The sequence below is a fragment of the Antedon mediterranea genome, chromosome 3 (assembly GCF_964355755.1).
Source record: "Antedon mediterranea chromosome 3, ecAntMedi1.1, whole genome shotgun sequence".
In the NCBI taxonomy this organism is placed as follows: Eukaryota; Metazoa; Echinodermata; class Crinoidea; order Comatulida; family Antedonidae; genus Antedon; species Antedon mediterranea.
Window position 1 is genome coordinate 15,138,726 of NC_092672.1, and position 13,884 is coordinate 15,152,609.

The following is a 13,884-nucleotide window of genomic DNA, read 5'->3' on the forward strand; positions in this document are numbered from 1 at the left end:
TATGATAAGCATAAAAATGCATTTTTTAAATAATTCATTTTATAAACTTGATCTACATTATATTTAAGTTTTTATTATATTTGTAGTAGTATTATTAGCATGCAGATTATTTGTTTTCATACTTGTATATAAGAATCAATAGTTAACCGATAATAATATATAAATTATTTATTAATATCTTATTTAATAATTGAGACATTTTTATGGAATATGTATTAATTATAATAATATCAATAATACTAAAAATGCAATACCTGTTTTATGTTTATTATTATTTTGTTAACATCATTTAATAGAACATTAATATAAGAACAGTCTTATGATTGAGCTGTCCTGGCAAGTATATGTCTATACAAGTAAAAATACAACAATATGTTCTATATCCAACATCTTGAAAATGTATTTTGCTATATAATAAATGTTACAGGACCATTGAAATGTTAAATGCTGAAGTTGTACATTTTACAGCCTCATGGTAAAAAGCCATAAGGGGGGTGGGGGGTCAAAAGGTTGTGTTGCTGTGGTGAAGCAAATATTGTTATATGCCTGGAAATTATACTTTTACACATAAAATTCATATAAATGGCACCAGTTATCCGCAAAAACAATCTCTCGGTGTGAGATGATCAAGAGTAGACACAACAAAAAACATGTGTAACATTACACTTTTTATGTATTATGTATATTTTTTTAATGTATTTTTGCTAAAGATATTATCCATCCACAGTTTCCTCATTGCTCTGGAGGAACTTTCTTTTATCACGATTGATGAGGTTTTTATGACAGACATAACATTGTATAGCTATCATGCCTAAGCGAACATTACATTTTTTATTTATTTATTTATTTATTACAAATTGTTGAAATAGTCTATAAATATAGGTTTTACATTATATTCCCCCCCCCCCCCCAACGAAAAGTACTTGCATTCCCTGACTGTGATGTAAATCAGAATGAATGTATTGAAAGGGATTTGGAAGAAATAATTAAAGGATATGAAAAGAATGAAACAAATATCCTTCACGCCCCCCCCCCCCCCCCATAGCTCTTAAATATTATTTTTTGTTGCTATTTTCATAAAGATTTCTTAAAAGATTTCTTAAACTCAAGTAATAATTGTACTTCATATTGCATTGAGGGCGAAAATTTTAAATCAGAGGTTATTAGAAATGTGGCTACAATTGGGAGAGTAGTGTGTCTTGACAAATTATTAAATTATCAAATCGTCTTCTAAGTGTTGTCTGTTGATGCAGCAGTAATTTGCATTGCGTGTGATTTCTATAAATTATTTAGGATTTGACTATTTAATCAGATACAGTTAAAGCATCGAGGTGAAGGCCCGAGTGTACAAACTATACATGTTTAGTTTATCGGTTTATCCAGTAAAAAGGATTACTTGCTTCTGTGAATGATTTAAGTTCAGATAAGGTTTCAGGGAGAAAATTGCAGAATAATTCTTTGAAAGCTCATCATTGCACTTCCGGATGCTGTTAGGCTTTTTCTACTATATTTCTAATAATATTGAGTTTCACTGGCTTAGCTATTAATATAACAGAAATGTTGTAAATTATGTAAACTTCTTTGTTTAAAATAACAATTAATGTTTATTATAATTAGTTAATATGTTTATTATAATTAGTTGACATACGTAACTGTAAATGTGTGGCACAGAAAAATTCCATACCACCTGGTGATATACTTGAAATTAATTAAAACATTGAAAATGAGGAAATCTGTGAGAACTAAAACAAGCTGCCCCAACATAATTTGAACCTAGATTATTTAAATTAAATATGCTTGCTTAATAAATATAACATATAAATATGACAGGCACAGAGAAACTCCTAAATGGAATAATATTGATTATAGTTACCATTGAAAAAGACTGAAAGATTTAGATTATTAAAAAGAACCAATCTACTTACATAACTTATATGAGTATATTTTTTACATCATAGTTGATTTAGAGCAGGTAATTGATCTGGCCTTTTGCACAAACACATGGCAATATATGATAAATCCTTTCTCTTTTTTATTTGTTGATAACATTTTAAGTAGCATTCAGAAGCATTTTAGAAAATGATCCCTGTTTAACAAAAACTAGGGGCATGTTCTCAATATATGCGTAATGCAGCCACACCCAAAACCAGGACTTCTGTAAAATGTTCTTAATGTTTAAAACCTGGGTCTTGACCTTTTTTTTTATTTGTAATATCTTACAGAAAATGTACTGTAGAGAATCTTCACTAATTTGTTTCACAGAGACATGGATTGGAAAAATGTTGTTGACAGCGAAGTAGAGCTTTTGAGTTGGCAGAGCATACAGAACTGTGGAGTCACAAGGTGAGTCTGTATTTTTTATAAAAAAATGATGCTGAACCAATTGGATGGTACATGAAAAATTCTGCACAGCTGAGAAACCAGGAAAATTATATACAAATTTTGAATGTGAATTTCACGCATTATCCTGCCATGCATGATTCCTTGGTGCAAAATTCTTCAACAGGGCTTCATCTAGGCATAAATTTATCAGTGAACGTGATTGGTGGTAGACAGGCCCATAGCCAGGATGTTTAGGAAAGGGTTTGAATTTTGAAAAATTGGGCCTAGTTAAGCAACCAATTATGGTAAATAATTAAACCACAATAATGAAATACACTAGGGCGAGCAGATGCAGGATTTCAATAAAAGGGGTGGCAAGCGAGGTCTCCATTACACCATCATGGTTGGGGCTAGGGAAGAAAACGGAGAATATGGACATTTAATTAGCAAAAAACTAAGTATGATCGTCGAGTAACACAATTGACTAAAGATAATTCAATCTAAACAAGCACGAATGTGCGATACTCGGGGTAACACAAAAGAAGCTGTAATGACGTCATAAGACGGGATGTGACGTCACATACACATCAATAACCTCGCTACCAAATAGTTTATACGGCTATACGGTACCATCTTCGAGACGTCACATGGTATCAAAATAGTATTTTTTAAAGAAAATCGGCCTGTCTTCAAGATTATGATGCTGTACTCGAACTGTTCAACCGGTTTTCAGCCATTAAAAACAGTTATCGTAGGAGGAGATAGGAAAATGCGAAGCATCCTCGTATTATTGTATGCGGGTATTTTTCACGATGGACATGTATTAGACAGTGTACAGTATACCACGATCGGAAAACACCCCTATTTGGGGCAAATCGTTGAACCTAAATCCGTTTTAATTGTCAATAACTAATTATCTGACTCAATTTAATTAGTAAACAGGGTTACATCAGGTGGTTAAAATCAGTACCGAAAGTACAAATCCACTTTATATACCATCGAGTAAACATTCTAGAAGTAACGCGCGATTTACCGAATTTTGCCCTTACGTAAATTTATATATAGATATATAATATTAACTATAGAAATTTACTTAGTTGAGCCTCAGAGTGGTCAGTTAATACTAATTTAATGTATGTTGTAAATATAAATCATTATTATTAACCACCGGAAATGACTGATGATATGCAATTGCATATCATCAAGTTATCTTAAAGCCACATTCCCTAATTGTCGACATTTTGTAAATATATATATTACTTTAAAAACATTAAATCAGGTCATTTCTTGTCTTAAATGTATGTATGTTTAATTACGATAAAAAGAGAAAAACAATGCACTACCCAGTGTAAAGATAGAATAAATAAATAGGCCTGGTAAACATTGGTAACGTACAAACATTTTATGCTAGTGATGCATAATTAGTTCATTGAGTACCCTGTGGGACAACCCTTGGGATACCCCTTGATGGTGATGTGTAGTTAGTTCATTGAGTACCCTGTGAGACAACCCTTGGGATACCCCTTGATGGTGATGTGTAGTTAGTTCATTGAGTACCCTGTAAGACAACCCTTGGGATACCACTTGATGGTGATGTGTAGTTAGTTCATTGAGTACCCTGTGGGACAACCCTTGGGATACCACTTGATAGTGATGTGTAGTTAGTTCATTGAGTACCCTGTGAGACAACCCTTGGGATACCCCTTAATGGTGATGTGTAGTTAGTTCATTGAGTACCCTGTAAGACAACCCTCATCATACCCCTTGATGGTGATGTGTAGTTAGTTCTTTGAGTACCCTGTAAGACAACCCTTGGGATACCCCTTGATGGTGATGTGTAGTTAGTTCATTGAGTACCCTGTGAGACAACCCTTTGGATACCCCTTGATGGTGATGTGTAGTTAGTTCATTGAGTACCCTGTAAGACAACCCTCATCATACCCCTTGATGGTGATGTGTAGTTAGTTCATTGAGTACCCTGTAAGACAACCCTTGGGATACCACTTGATGGTGATGTGTAGTTAGTTCATTGAGTACCCTGTGAGACAACCCTTGGGATACCCCTTGATGGTGATGTGTAGTTAGTTCATTGAGTACCCTGTAAGACAACCCTCATCATATACCACTTGATGGTGATGTGTAGTTAGTTCATTGAGTACCCTGTAAGACAACCCTTGGGATACCCCTTGATGGTGATGTGTAGTTAGTTCATTGAGTACCCTGTAAGACAACCCTCATCATATACCCCTTGATGGTGATGTGTAGTTAGTTCATTGAGTACCCTGTAAGACAACCCTTGGGATACCACTTGATGGTGATGTGTAGTTAGTTCATTGAGTACCCTGTAAGACAACCCTTGGGATACCTCTTGATGGTGATGTGTAGTTAGTTCATTGAGTACCCTGTAAGACAACCCTTGGGATACCCCTTGATGGTGATGTGTAGTTAGTTCATTGAGTACCCTGTAAGACAACCCTTGGGATACCCCTTGATGGTGATGTGTAGTTAGTTCATTGAGTACCCTGTAAGACAACCCTTGGGATACCTCTTGATGGTGATGTGTAGTTAGTTCATTGAGTACCCTGTAAGACAACCCTTGGGATACCTCTTGATGGTGATGTGTAGTTAGTTCATTGAGTACCCTGTAAGACAACCCTTGGGATACCCCTTGATGGTGATGTGTAGTTAGTTCATTGAGTACCCTGTAAGACAACCCTTGGGATACCCCTTGATGGTGATGTGTAGTTAGTTCATTGAGTACCCTGTAAGACAACCCTTGGGATACCTCTTGATGGTGATGTGTAGTTAGTTCATTGAGTACCCTGTAAGACAACCCTTGGGATACCTCTTGATGGTGATGTGTAGTTAGTTCATTGAGTACCCTGTGAGACAACCCTTGGGATACCCCTTGATGGTGATGTGTAGTTAGTTCATTGAGTACCCTGTAAGACAACCCTCATCATACCCCTTGATGGTGATGTGTAGTTAGTTCTTTGAGTACCCTGTAAGACAACCCTTGGGATACCCCTTGATGGTGATGTGTAGTTAGTTCATTGAGTACCCTGTGAGACAACCCTTTGGATACCCCTTGATGGTGATGTGTAGTTAGTTCATTGAGTACCCTGTAAGACAACCCTCATCATACCCCTTGATGGTGATGTGTAGTTAGTTCATTGAGTACCCTGTAAGACAACCCTTGGGATACCACTTGATGGTGATGTGTAGTTAGTTCATTGAGTACCCTGTGAGACAACCCTTGGGATACCCCTTGATGGTGATGTGTAGTTAGTTCATTGAGTACCCTGTAAGACAACCCTCATCATATACCACTTGATGGTGATGTGTAGTTAGTTCATTGAGTACCCTGTAAGACAACCCTTGGGATACCCCTTGATGGTGATGTGTAGTTAGTTCATTGAGTACCCTGTAAGACAACCCTCATCATATACCCCTTGATGGTGATGTGTAGTTAGTTCATTGAGTACCCTGTAAGACAACCCTTGGGATACCACTTGATGGTGATGTGTAGTTAGTTCATTGAGTACCCTGTAAGACAACCCTTGGGATACCTCTTGATGGTGATGTGTAGTTAGTTCATTGAGTACCCTGTAAGACAACCCTTGGGATACCCCTTGATGGTGATGTGTAGTTAGTTCATTGAGTACCCTGTAAGACAACCCTTGGGATACCCCTTGATGGTGATGTGTAGTTAGTTCATTGAGTACCCTGTAAGACAACCCTTGGGATACCTCTTGATGGTGATGTGTAGTTAGTTCATTGAGTACCCTGTAAGACAACCCTTGGGATACCTCTTGATGGTGATGTGTAGTTAGTTCATTGAGTACCCTGTAAGACAACCCTTGGGATACCCCTTGATGGTGATGTGTAGTTAGTTCATTGAGTACCCTGTAAGACAACCCTTGGGATACCCCTTGATGGTGATGTGTAGTTAGTTCATTGAGTACCCTGTGAGACAACCCTTGAGATACCACTTGATAGTGATGTGTAGTTAGTTCATTGAGTACCCTGTGAGACAACCCTCATCATACCACTTGATGGTAATGTGTAGTTAGTTCATTAGGTACCCTGTGAGACAACCATTGGAGTACCCCTTGATGGTGACGTGTTCATTTTCAAGTTCAAGAATATAGGGAGGAGTGTGCGAGAATTCGCCCACCTCTGGATTCTCTTTACAAAGTTTCTGACCTAATGACACATTTATATAGATCATACAGCTCATATACATCCTAAATGATAGTGGCAGTGTATTTATTCAGACATCCTAAATAAATTTCTAGATCAGCCAGATGCAAAATAAAAAAGAAATCTGTTAATTTGCATACTGACATTACGATCTATCTACATTGCCATTATTAGGTCTTTACATTTTGTGTATATGAATAAATGTAATAATAATATGAACATACACGTGATATCATGTGTTGTATTGGCAAAGGGATGATCAGTATTAATACTGCAGTTGAGTCCCAAGGTTAGAAATTTTCTTTAAAAAATTAGTAAGAATAATATTTAACCAAAATTTGATAGATGGCCTGGCAACAAGTTATCATGCCATCCATGTTGTCCATTTCAAATCACTAGAGGACAAATTTACTGAAAAGATGATAGTAATGCAGCTTTACTATTCCATTTGTAATTAACCTTTTAATATTTAATTGTACCATATTTTCCCTACATTTCAAATATTGATAGCCTAATCAGAAATGTTATCAGCTATTCTACATGTAAATTTTTATCTATTAAAATAATTTGAGTTTGGAATTTGTTTTTACGGTAATAATTTGTATTTGTTACAGACTGAATTCTATTCAATAATAGTACTATATCATCACATTATTATTATTTTCTGAAATGGCAGAACATTGTATTATATTAGGTCTATGTTGTGAAATTATATTTATAAATACTGTTTTCTGTCTTCTACTACTACTGCTCCTCCTACTACATGGAAATAAAGTCAAAATATTCAGATTAACCCTTTGAAGACTTGGCCCGTATTCTTGTTTAGCCTTAGGGTGCGTTTATACAACACGCTATTACACGCATATTCAACACGCCTACGAGAAGTGTGTTGTATAACATCAAAGAGATTCTTTGTAATGAGATTTTAATTGCAAAAAAGGCTACTTGGCTGAATCCTAAAATTTTGTGGATTCCCGGTTGCTGTTGCCGTGTTGGAAGTGTCCTCAGGTATTGTTTTGACCTCTCGTTAAATAAAAGTATCATATGTGCTGTGAAAATGTTGACCAAATCTAGTAGATAATTGTGCTTTTTTGGGGTATTTTAACCGATTTAGCACTCAACATTAACGCTAATCAAATGTTGGCATAATTTGGAAAAATGTAGCATAGTTTTATCCTAATTCTAAAACAATTTTTTTTAATTTCAAAAGCAGATTCAAAAAACCAATAACTGAATAAACTAAATTTTAAACGAAATCATCCTTTATTAAAATCCTTAATAAACTCATATTAATTCATAATGCATGTAAGTATATACAACTTAGGATTATGAACTGCGGTATAACACGGTATTACGATTTAATGTATAACTGCAAGGTTTTTGTGGGGTTGACCTCGGCCCGTGCAACACGCTAAAAATTAAAGATGTGTTTAAATTTAGGGTGTTGTATAAACACAGCCTAAGTCACTTGGGGTAGAAACCTCCCGTCTTTAAAGTGGAGGTGCTCTAAAAAAATTTCACATTTTTATTTTATTCAGTTCGTAATAAACATTACTTTCATCTAAATTAAGGTATTTTTTTAATTTGTTGTATGCTGCATGGTTATTCTGAAAAACATCAAAAAATGCCATCTGGGGGGATAGTTCAAATTACAAACCTTTTTCCCTATTCATTTGCCTGTAAATTGAAAAAAAATGATGCGTTTTAAAAAAAAGTTCCAGAAATATTATGCGTATATGTTTTCAGATTCTTCGGATTCCCGATGTGTTTTTAAGGGCTTGACCAATTTATTTTTGCGTAATTAACGTAATTAAAAAAACTACTTACTTGAGCCAAGTGGGTAATTTTTACTTTCTAGGGAGTCAATCAATTTACGCATGCGCGACCTTTCGGCTTTCTTTACTCAGCTGCCTCTCCGGACTCTCGATCCTCCTCGCGCTCGACTTGATCGATCTCCTCGACTCGATAAACTAGGATATAAAATACATACGAATAATAAGTCTACGGTAATTAAGATTAAGAATAAAGATTGTTTTGCGCAGTGGCGTATCCAGGATTTTGAAGTTGGGGTGGGGCCAGGAATTGCCAATTTGCCGACAAAATTAGTGTCATTATCTGTACATACACCTGATCAATATATGTTCTAGGATTGCATAATCATATTGTCTTATATGGGATAACGATGCAAAATTAAAACCAAACCAACATTATCTGTTAGTATGTTGTATTCATATTACAATAAAGAAAGAATTAGGAAAATCTGACTTGTAGTTTTCGAATTATAGGGTCTAAGACATCGCCGAAAATGATCGTTTTAACCACGAAAGAATTAAGTAAAACAAATTGAGGCCTCAGTCGACAATTCTATTAACTACGCCATTTTTGATTAAAATAATTACAAATAATTACGTTTTTTTAGTAATTTATTTTATATATCACCATTGGAAATATCAATAAAACATGTTATTAAATGCTTATAAAATATTATAAAGTTGTTTACTTAACGGAATTCGGACAAATTCATTGCTCTAACTTTGTGTAGCAACGATCAGAGAGATTCATGGTACACGCGCGAGAGAAAACATTCCGCTGCAGGTGATTCGCATCCACCAATCAAATCAGCCAGAATCCTAAATCATTCAACCGTGAGCAATGCCAATCACGAGAAAGCTCAGCTTTGAGTGGCTTACGATGACATCATATCACAAAATGGTGGTTTTGTAGCCTCACAGAATATTCTGTTCCAAAAGTGAAACACATGGATATTTTTTTATGGTATGTGTGCTTTTTCTTTAAAAAATTTGAATAATAAAGGCCTCATATCGAGAAAAACACAGGTTTTTGGCACTTATAATAAATATATCTTAGAGAAAAAAGCACATGGCATGTGGAACTATGTAATCTTAGTGTAGGAACCATACAAATCCCAGGTCATGAGAGGCTCAACTGCAAAAACAAGGTTAAATAGGGTAAGTTAAAGACTTTTGAGTAAACAATCTAGCGCGATCAATATGATATGTAAATAACAAACACTCAAAAGAATTATGTTTACAGTTCAATTATTGTAATAATAATAGTTTATTCTTATTTGCCTAACTTTATTTTTTTCCCCAGCACCTTTGTTTGCCCGGGCGCGCGCCCTCCCCCCCCCCCCTCTCACTGGATATGCCACTGGTTTTGTGTGGTTATTTGAAAAGATAGACGGATCAAACTGCAATGTTTATTCATGGAGGTATAAATTACCTCTATGGTTTAATTGTAGGCCTAGACCAGAAAGACATGGTTATGCGTTTGAACCAGAACCTAGGCCCATGCAATCATCACAAACTGCCGACGGCGAAGATATAAATCAGACTAGGCCAGGCCCCAGCAACAGAGAGACGAATGGAGATTAACCTCACTAACTTGATTGATATCTCTATGTGACTTGTTATGGCACTTATATACCATACAGTGCTTCATTTTGAAGCTAAGAGTAGACACAAAAAGTAATAACAAAAGGCAAGACAATAATAAATTGTGTTCGTTCGATGGATGTGGGTGAATGTCTATTAACGAGCGAGCAGGGAGACGAAATTATACACGTGTAGTTAGCGCGTCTCTTCAGCTCGAGCGAATCGCCAAGAGATGAGGAGACGTGACGTAACATATCATGGTAACGTGACCTTTACAACTAAGGTCATTACCTAACTGCTGAAAAAAATATACAGCGATTTTTCGATATTTTTAAACATTTTTTTATTTTTGTGATTTTAAAGAAACTGCTTATTTTGATATGATTTTTTATGTTAGTACCTATTAATATACTGAAGTAAATAACAGAAGGAAAAGCCCTGAGTACACCTCCACTTTAAAGGGTTAAAGTCTTAGATTAGTCTAGGTTCCTGTTCTAGACAAATTTTTCACCCATTTACATACAATTTTATCAACGATTTTACTGACAATTCTTGAATTTTTACATAACTTTTTCAATTTTCATGTGGGCCTGGCTGCGTGTGGTCAGCCTTGGTTTTATAAAACTTCATGTCGAATAATTTTGTTAAAGGACACCCCTAGATACCCGGAAATGGTACACTCGCATGTAAAATTCATGTACATCGATATATAAGAACTTTAACTATGTAGATTGTCAGAGAGGTAATGGACATGTGGAGGGTTCGCTGTAGATTAATGGGGTTTGTTGTAAAAACGCCTGGCTATGGGTTTATAGAAAGTTACAAATTCAAATTTGTACACCTAGATATTATCTAGGTGTACAATTAAAGTAGTGCCACTCTCAGATAGAAAAATTGTTTTTTTTTGTGTATCTCAAATATAATAATACAGTTTAATTATATATGAAAAAACCTCAATTCTTAAAATGTTTATTGAACAGCCACAAACACTCAAACGCAGATTGTTGATTATATTTATTTATATATATCTTTATTTGAATTGACTTTTTGTACATACATTGTTATTATTATGAAACCAGCCATCTAATGTGATACGTTTGACTTGTGCCAAATCTTTTTGTTTGCGTTTTCTTCCTTTCTCCTTTCTCTTGAGGAGAATCGATGTCGAAAATAATGCGTAAAAAGTTTGATATGCGGCCTCTGTAGTATGTGAAATGATCTATTTTTAGAAGTTTAACTAGAGATCATGATGTCACCTCACGATGCTCTTTGATTGGCCAGCTTTGACATTCGTATGCCAATCGTAATATAGCTCTAGGAGCCGGGGGCCGGTTGGGGGAAAAAAATCGTCTTGGGGAAATTTTCTTTTTAGATGCCCGGAGATAGCATCTGAGGTGTTTGGCCGGTCTATTCTTGTCATATAATCCAGTCACATGAATTTTGTGACCTTTGACCACAATTACGCATTGATTCTGTTAGCAATCGTCGTTTGATATGGTTTTTTTATATGATATTTTATATTCTGAATATGACTGTAATTTCGCTATTTAGCTTTAGCATATTTTAGCCATGTAGACTGTACCAAAAGGGGAATTTTTTTATAGACTACCATATACATTTAATAATTTAAACTGTAATCATTTTAATATTTTTACTGATGGTCATTTCAAAGAACCTGTTTGATTAATCTACAGTATTTATTATTGTTATTATTATAATCTTCACTATTATGGTCATCATCTTAAATTTTCTCATTTTCACAGATCCTTATCTGTATAGTTTCAAATTGATTAATACATTTTCAGTATATCATATCTAATATTTGGCTGTTGTGTTTATATAATATATATAAATATATTTAGATCACCTGGATAGAGTGCTCAATACACAGAGGTAGAGTTAAATATATAAAACGATACATACCTATTTATTCACTACAAGCTTGTTTTATATGGCCAGCAAAGTGGTTATTTATATATGTATACATAAGTATATTATATTGTTACTTGTTTTTTATTTTGAATTTTGTTATGTATCATATAGTGGTAATTATTGCTGTTGGTTTTGAATGAAAAAAGAAAAATAGAAAGGGTTTATACATTTGTTTGCTATTCTGTATATAATTTGACAGACAAGAACAAATTCTGAACGACCCAGTGATATACTGAAAGTTAATTAATGAAGAAAATATATTTTTTGTATTATAAATGTAGGCTAGCAAATCTTTCATGAAAACTAATCTTGCACATATTATGGAAATGCATAGATTAATTTAGTCCATTCAAGGTTGTCCTTTCACATTCATTACTAAATGGGGATTACTTGAAATAATTGATGTAACAGAGTCAGAGTCAATTGTAAGCCATTAGCTGAGTGGCTAATTCATATTCTAATATTTCCGCGCCGCACCTTTAGGCAGTTATATTCACGGAGGACGGAAACATTAGGATACTGTATCACGCAGAAGCTTATACTTACTATGGCTGAAAAAATGGGTATTTAGAAACTCAGACTGGACATTCGCAAACCCCAAAGCACGTCTGGGAGAAGACAGTCTATGAAATGAAATGTATGCAGACAGTAGTCTGTGAGACCTGTTCAATGTCTTCCATTTGGCTGTCAATATTGCTAAAACAATCCTTCCTCTAGTATGTTTGTCAGCGACTGGGAAATTAGAAATTGTGTTTACTGGATGGAATGTTGGGGTATGGGAGTCACTACGACCTTAGGGAGTAACGCCTCTACCCTGGAATATGTACAGTACTATAGTTTAGTTTAGGACTTTTAGGACTTCGTTTATATTCAGATAAAGATATTTACTACAGTACTGATATTAAACAAAATTAAATGATAATAAATCATTATTTTTTATATTAAATAGAACATCAATAAAAAAAACATCATGGCGTTTTTTGTTTTGTTTTACATACCTTGATGAAATTACTAATAAATTACTAATATTTGTATTTTAGTAATAGTTTTACTTTTTATCAAATGATTTCCATCTATTTAAGATTATTGTTGAGTTTGGAATTTCTTAATTAGGCCTAATGAAGTGAACCTAACTTGCTGTTGGATTTGTTATCATCATCTTTAAATTTATGGAACGCCTCCTCTGCCTTCAGTTCACATTTATCATGCAGTACACACCAATCGTCATGCATGCAGTACACACCAATGGTCATGCAGTAAACACCAATCGTCATGCAGTACACACCAAACATCATGCAGTACACACCAATCGTCATGCAGTACACACCAAACGTCATGCAGTACACACCAATTGTCATGCTGTACACACCAATCGTAATGCAGTACACACCAAACATCATGCAGTACACACCAATGGTCATAAACATCACGTGGTATTTGATTTTATCGATAGTTACCAGTATAAATTACGCAGTATTTCACTGCATGACGATTGGTGTGTACTGCATGACGATGGTGTGTACTGCATGACCATTGGTGTATACTGCATGACCATTGGTGTGTACTGTATGCACGACTGCATGACCATTGGTGTGTACTGCATGATGTTTGGTGTGTACTGCATGACGATTGGTGTGTACTGCATGACAATTGGTGTGTACTGCATGACGTTTGGTGTGTACTGCATGACGATTGGTGTGTACTGCATGACGATTGGTGTGTACTGCATGACGATTGGTGTGTACTGCATGACGATTGGTGTGTACTGCATGCATGACGATCGGGTGTGTACTGCATGATAAATGTGAACTGAAGGCAGAGGAGGCGTTCCATATAAATTAGAGACTATTTGTATGATACGCTTTGTTAATCAATGGTTTCCTCAAAATATAAGTTTGTGATGACCATCGCATGAGAAACCTTTACTAATGTGAAGTGTATATTAGATGTAATTAGCATAGGTTATAATTCTCTGTTTATTTTTGCTGTTTATTATACCGACTCAAGCTGCTTGAATTTAGAATTAAAAAAC

General features: G+C 35.0%; 1 long non-coding RNA gene across 2 annotated transcripts in view; it reads left to right on the forward strand.

Annotated features, from left to right (window-relative positions):
• Positions 1-13,884, forward strand: part of LOC140043656 (uncharacterized) — a 245,969-nt gene that overhangs the window by 154,456 nt on the left and 77,629 nt on the right. For both annotated transcript variants that reach the window (XR_011844331.1, XR_011844330.1), the window contains one exon: positions 2,263-2,343. This is a non-coding gene — a long non-coding RNA (uncharacterized lncRNA). The remainder of the gene's footprint in view (positions 1-2,262; positions 2,344-13,884) is intronic.